Genomic DNA, 7,303 nt, shown 5'->3' with positions numbered 1-7,303 from the left:
TTCTCCCTCCATTTCTATCTTTTTGAATAAATTAAGTAGTATTGGATGCAGATCTTCTTTAAATGTCTGATAGAATTCTGCTGTAAATCCATCTGGTCCTGGGCTTTTTTTAGTCAGGAAGTTTTGTAGCACTGTTTCAATTTTTTTGTGTGTTATGGGTTTTTTTTAAGCTATTAATCTCTTCTTGCTTTAGTAGTGGTGGTTCCCATGCCTTTAGATATCTGTCCATTTCTTTCAGGTTTTCAAATTTAGTAGCATATATTTTTAAAGTGTTCCCTTATAATGTTCTGTATCTTTCTGATGTCTGTTGTGATGTTTCTCCTTTCATCTCTGATTTTGTTGATTTGGAGGTGCTCTTTCTTTCTTTTGGTTAATTGGGCTAGTGGTCTGTCAATCTTGTTTATCTTTTCAAAGAACCAGCTCCTGGAATTGTTGATTCTTTGTATTGTTTTCTTTGTTTCAATTTCATTTATTTCCGCCCTGATTTTTTTATTTCTTCTTTTCTTCTGGGTTTGGGTTTCATTTACTGTTGCTTTTCAAGTGTATTGAGTTGCAATGTTAAGTCATTTATTTGTGTTCTTTCCGATTTTTTGATGTAGGCACTTAGAGCTATAAACTTCCCTCTAAGAACGGCTTTCAGCGTGTCCCAGAGGTTTTGTTGTGTTGTATTGTCCTTTTCATTTAATTCCAGGAATACTTTTATTTCTTCCTTAATTTCTCTTTTGACCCATTCACCATTCAGGAGTGTGTTGTTTAATCTCCATGTGTTCAAGTGGTGTTTATGACTTCTTCGGGTGTTGATTGTAAGCTTTATTGCATTGTGGTCTGATAGAATGCATGGAATTATTTCAATCTTTTTGTATTTGTTGATGTTTGTTTTGTGCCCCAGTATATGGTCGATTTTGGAGAAGTTTCCATGGGGTGCTGAGTAGACAGTATGTCTTTTGGTGCTTGGGTGGAATACTAGGTAGATATCTGTTAAGTCCATTTGATACATGGTATTGTTTAATTCAGATGTCTCTCTGTTAACTCTCTGCCCTGTTGACCTATCTAATGAAGACAGTGGGGTATTGAAGTCCCCTACTATTAATGAGTTGGGGTTAATCTGGGTCTTAAAGTCCTGCAGTAATGTTTTTATGAAGTTGGGTGCACCAGAGTTTGGTGAATATATGTTCATGACTGTAATATCTTCTTGATTCATTGTTCCTTTGATCAAAATGAAGTGGTCCTCTTTGTCCCTTCTGATTAGTTTTAGTTGAAAATCTATTTTGTCAAATATTAGAATTGCTACGCCTGCTTTTTTCTTAGTGCCATTTGCTTGGTATATTTTTTTCCGTCCTTTCACTTTGAGATAGTGTCTGTCCTTGAAAGTGAGATGAGTTTCTTGCAGAAACTCATGAAAGATGAGTATTGAATCCTGATATTTTTATTTTTGTTTACATTCTTCATATAGCTGTAATTTCCCACAGTTATACCTTCATTGAATTTCACTGTACAACCCCTTGGGTATAGTCCTTCCTTTCTTCAGCTCTTTGTATTGCTTCTAGAACTCTCTGAAGGGCTGGTTTTATGGACATGAATTCCTTCAGCCTATTTATGTCATGGAAGATTTTTCTTTCCCCTTCAACTATAATAGACATTTTGTCTGAGTATAGTAATCTGGGTTGGCATATGTGGTCAATTAAAACTGGAAATGCTTTGGTCCAGGCTCTTCTGGCTTTCATAGTTTGCACTGAAAAGTCAGTTGTAATCCTAATATGCTTCTTGTATTTGTATGGGCATGTCTTTCTTTAAGTTTGGGAAATTTTCTTCCACAGTTGTGTTGAAGATCTGGTCCATGCCATTGTCTTGGGGTTCTTCTCCTTCTTGTATGCCTATGATTCGCAAGTTTGGTCTTTTTATGGTATCACTCAATTCCTGCATATTCCATTCTTGTGATTTCTTAAATTTTTCATAATCTTTGCTTGAGTGGTCCAGTTCATCCACTTTATCTTCCAATCTTGATACTCTGTTTTCCATTTCGTTCATCCTATCAGTGAGGCTTTCTCCTTTCATTTCTGATTGGCTTACTGAGTGTTTCACTTCCTTCTTCATTTCAGCCTACTTATTCTTCAATATTTCTAGCTCTTTTCTGAATTCATTCAGAAGTTTATCCCTATATTCCTTCAGTTCTTTGATTTATTTTTTTTGTGTGTGTGTTCTTTAAATTCAGTGAATTCTTTTATCATGTTTATAATTGTTCTTTTGAGTTCCATGTACTGCATTAGCTCTAGGGGGTTCTCATTGTACTCCTCTAGAGGACTATTGGTATTTGGTGGGGATATGTTATTTTGGTTTTTCATGTTATTATTTTTTCTCTGTGATTTTGACATGTGAATTTCTTTTGTAGTTTCTGATTCTTGTGTGAGGCTCAGGCCTGCAAGTTTAGGACTGCTTCTTTTTGTGAACTTTATGTGTCTTTGTGGTTTACTTTTTGGGCATGCAAAGCTGGTTTATCTAAGCTTCCAGTTCTCTCTCTTGATTTTATATTGGAGTGGCCAGATTGCTGTTTTCTTCAGGACTTCCCACAAAGGCCCAGTTCAGATCAGGGTCAGATGTTTTCAGGCTTTCTTCTAAGGTCTGGATCCCTCCAGGAACAGTTTTGGCCTCAGGAATTTTGGGGTTCGACTGGCCTGGGAACCTGGCCCAGGAAAGATGCTGGTCTAGGGCAGCTGTTGGCTGTCCCACGAAGAGATGCAAAGGCAGATGGAGCAGGAGGGGCCCTAAGGACTGCTGCGGACTGCAGTGAGGAGCTGGGCTGGTCCTGGAGAGTGGCCTGCAGGTAAGAGAGAGGCCTGAGGTGGGTCCTGTAGGCCCAGGGAAGCAGAGTGATCCTCAAACCTTTTGTTATCTTCTTTCTCCACCAGCAGACTGATGGACAGATGCTGCACCAAGAGCCCTTCTAGAGAGGCTCCTCAAATCAGATCCTCTGCATTCAGACTCTAGGCTATGCTCCGCCTTTTCCTTCCCTTTATGGAGCAAATGAAGCAATGGAGTGAGGGAACCGCTTGCAGAAGGATGAGAAGATATTCTTCCCAAACGTCCTCATTTTGCTGCAGTTCCCACTGTGTCTGCACTCTGGGTTGTTGCCATGACCAAAGAACATTGTATTCTTTTAAATGGCTTTTGAAGAAATAGGTATCTGAACATCTTCACTCAGGGTCTCTGATGTGATGGGGATCCTAGGGGGTGTCCAGTTCCTCAGCTTGTGCTTGATGCACAAGGTGATGATGTCATCCCATGGGATATCAGCCACTGAAGGCCATACCCCCTGACCTGGACAGGACCTCTTGCTCTTTTACTTTTGGTACATTTTACACAACAGTTTCTCTACCTGGGATTGAAGGAAGGGCTGGGTTTGTCATGAGTTGGGAATCTGAAAAGCATACTGGATGATGATGGAGCACTCAGGAAGCCAGGGTGTCCCTGGGGGTAGAAAGTCCATCTGTGGAAGCTGGAATCCAAGCACAGCCTGCTTCAGCCAAATCAGATGCTCTGGTGAGTTCCAGTGTAGGTGAGGAAGCAGCCAGCTGCTCCCTGCCTCAGCAAACTCAGTGACAGGCCAGGACAGATCACAGAGCTGCTCAGAGGTCACCACAGAGGCCAGGAACTGGAGTATACTATTGAAGAGCTCAATAATGGTGCTGGGCTCCTGGGAGGCCAGGCCACCCAGATGCCTCTGTCTTCTATCATTGAAAAACTGGCCACTAAATTCATAGCCAATCCTATGTTCAACATATTGAATAAGGGTCTGGCAGCAAAGGTCTAAGACTTGGGGGCATTGGGAAATTAGCCATTTGACTGCTCCAGAAACCTTCATCGTTCCTTATAAATCATTAATAGAGTCAGGGATCTCAATAACAAGGAAATCTGAAATCAGCTGAGCTGAAACCAAGTCCATTAACATCAATCCATCCTATTCTTCCTTCCCAATGGCTTCCTCTCTGGAGCTGGACACAGAACCACCAGTGGAAGTTCAGTCTGGATGCTCTTGGCCTGAAGGAGTTTCTTGAGCTGCAGCAAAGCCAACAACCCACACAAATCTTCCTCTGCTGCATCCTCTGTCTTTGCCTTCGGAGGAAGCAGCAACATGAGCCCACTGGCTCCCAAATGGTTCTTCTGTGTCATCATAGCATCGAGAGCATCATCATCAAGGGTGCCACGGGCCACCTTTATACACACAGTGACAGAAACTGTTTGATCCCCTTTGTTGCTCAGTGCATTAAAAACCATGGCTGTCTGAATCTTGCCAGTATAGCTGTGTCACCCACCAAGCTATGGTCTCCTGTGAACTTGACCTTTAGCCAGTTTGCTAGAATTCTTCCAGGACTCCTTGGAGTCTGTTCTTTATCAGGCAAGGCCAGCACAAGTTTCCAAAATATTAGGTCATTCTTAACAGGATGGTGCTTGGCAGGTCTAGAGGGGCCCCTACAGCTTTGCTCAGCAGCTGTCGGTGGAAGTGCTGAACCTTCATCTGATGAGTCATCTTGGTTCTCAGCCTCCTTAACTTGGTACGGGAGATGCCTACTTTCCCTGCATGGCCCAAGTTTGGGCGGCCCCTGGCCAAGAGTGCCCCTGGGGCACTCTTCACTGGTCACCAATGCATGTAACTGGTTATTCATGATCACACAGCAGCATGCTTTAGGGAAGGCCTCCATCTGGCCCCAGAGTTTCTTCTGTGCTGCAACAGCTTCTCCCCACTGCTGTAGATGCTTTCAGAAACTCTGAAATTCCTGGATTGTCTCTCTTGCAGTCTAGAACATTTCTTCAGCAAGAAACTTATCTACCATATGAGCACAGACATCCTCACAACAATGAGTCATGAGGACCCTGTGGTCTGTCTCCACTGCACCCTTCAACTCCTGGGAGCAGGTTTCCCACACACACTCTTTCACCAGGACTTCTGTCAGCTCTGCAGCCAATCCCTGGATCAACTGAGTCAACACCAGCTCTTCCTCTTGCTTAAAGCTTTCCTCTTCAACCCATTGCTTTTCCTCCTCTCTTTGCGTTTCCATAGCCACTTCTTCAACTGCAGCATGTCTCAACATGTCTGTGGTTGCAGCTGTCATCAGATCCTCCACAGCAGCATTGGAAACACCCAGAGCTACAGCTACATAGGCTTCCCCAGCAGTGCTGACTTCCTCACAGTGTGCTTGAAGAGCCTCCTGTATGAGCTCGTCCACCACTAGCACTAGGTCCTCCTCATCAGAGTTCACAGGCACAGGCTTTGTAGGTAGCACCTCAGGCTTCATGAAAGGCTGGAAGAGGGTGGGTGTCACAGCTGCAGTCAGTGGTGGGGGATGAAGTATGGAACAGAGCACAGGAGGTGGCTGTGGAGAGAGAGCCGATGGTAGCACATCCAGCTCTGCCCCACATTCCCCTCCTCTCCCAAAACCTGCTGTGTCCACACCAGATCTCTGAGTGCTGTCACTGCAGCCAGGGTCTCCCTGATGTACTTGTTCTGGGCTTTGAAGCTGCACACAGGGGTGTGTTGAGGAACAGGAGACAAGGCCTGCCATTCAAAACTTTTCCACCTGACACTGTCAGCTTCCTGGCAATAAGCACTGACTTCCTGGCCTTGGATAATCCCTCTGGTTCCAGGAATGCAGATCACTTCCATTCAACACAGCCATCAGCAACAGTGAAGCCATGGTAACTGAGGAAGTCTGTTGCCTCTTCACAATCTCTGAACAGCAACATCTGCACCGCAGCATCCAGGGGGAAGAGAGTAAATCATCCTGGGTTCACAGTGTATGCAACCTTGAGTGCCCAGAGGGCATCCTTGCAGATCCGATTAAAGTAACAGTGTAATAGGCAGGCATTCTTTAAAAAATCTCACAAAATCATTACTGTTCAATGCAGCAAAAACCTGGACAGCAAAGTACACCTCAGGAGTTTCTAACATCAGGGTAGAGAAGCTTCATTTCCCATAAGATGTCTCCTTTGTTCAGATTAATCAGAACCTTGTAGCCCTGGAACTCTGCTTCACGAGCACAGAAGACACCCTTGTTCCTCAGGTCCCAGTACATTTCCTTCAGACTCTGTAGACACTTGGTCCTGTTCTCATGGTTGGTCTTGGCATCAAAGGACATAGGCTCCTCACACATGAAGTGGGCACAATGAATATGAAATCGGGTACACTTCTCCATCAGGGATACCACACAGGTGCTGCTGAGTGATGCCCTTCCGTATGCCCTTGTATGTTCCAAAGGAAGTCATACCAGTCCCTCAGGTTGCTTGCCTTTCAGTCCATGACCTGGGTCACCAGGTAGTCCATGGTCCTGCTGAAGACGTTGGAGCACCTCAGCTCATGAGGCAGGGGTTCTTCCTGATCAGCAGAAGACCAGCTAGGCTATACTCCTTCACGGCTGCTGCATGACGGTCTACCTTGTCAGTCCTAGGGACCACTTCAAACACTCAGCTGCCACCAGGTCTCCCACATGTACCTCTCGTTCTCAGGACACATGACCTTGCTATGTGCAAATCAGTCCTCTTCACCTCAGCTTGTTCTCTTCACCTCAGCTTGTCTTGATACTTCTCTTCAGATGTCTTAGCCACCATCCCTATCATGGTGGTGGGAGATGACACGGAGGACCCAAGGCCCTCAGAGCCAGAATCAAAAGGGTCTCTCTCCCTCAAACTGGTGGATCTTTCCAAGACTTGGCTTCTTCACTAGAGAGCATTTTTTTTCAGGAGGCTGCCAGTCGCAGGCCTCATCATGGGCTTTCCAAGAAGGGAATGTTGAAAGTGAACTCCTCTGAGTCCTGGCTAGCATCCCTATCACCGGGCTGTCTTTCCTTTGGGGGAAAAGGGTTTCAGAGGATGGTGACTCAATAAACTTTGAAGACATTTCCCCTCATTTTCCTCCTCCTATTTACCCACACCTCCATGGAACGGACAACTGTTACTGAATTGTATGTTAAGACATACTGAATTGTGCCTTCTGTTGGTTAATTGCTTTAAACTGAGCACAGGAAAAAAGACTCTGTATTTCAGGGCCTTAATAACGACAATTCTTCACTTACCTATATTTCTAGCTCTGGATAAAACTAGGTCAACCCACTAAAAATCAACTACAACATTCATGTAACCATCAAAGATACAGGCTTTTAAATGCAAATGGCTACTCCAGGGCACCAAGAAACTGCACAGAAGCAGAACTTGCTTAAGTTCCCTGACATTTGAGTAAGCTGCTTTTACAAACATCAACACACAGTACACCAGAGTCACTGAAACACTCAATTCCTATATCCTAAGACCTGAA

At 44.3% G+C, this 7,303-nt stretch overlaps 1 pseudogene; it reads right to left on the bottom strand.

The window, feature by feature from the left end:
- LOC103726571 overlaps positions 1 to 6,929 on the bottom strand; it is an 11,322-nt pseudogene extending 4,393 nt beyond the window's left edge.
- Between the last annotated feature and the right edge of the window lie 374 nt (positions 6,930 to 7,303).

Source organism: Nannospalax galili, unplaced genomic scaffold (genome assembly GCF_000622305.1).
Source record: "Nannospalax galili isolate Female #2095 unplaced genomic scaffold, S.galili_v1.0 scaffold191, whole genome shotgun sequence".
In the NCBI taxonomy this organism is placed as follows: Eukaryota; Metazoa; Chordata; class Mammalia; order Rodentia; family Spalacidae; genus Nannospalax; species Nannospalax galili.
The sequence above is the reverse complement of the archived record's forward strand: the minus strand, read 5'-3'. Positions and strand labels throughout refer to the sequence as shown.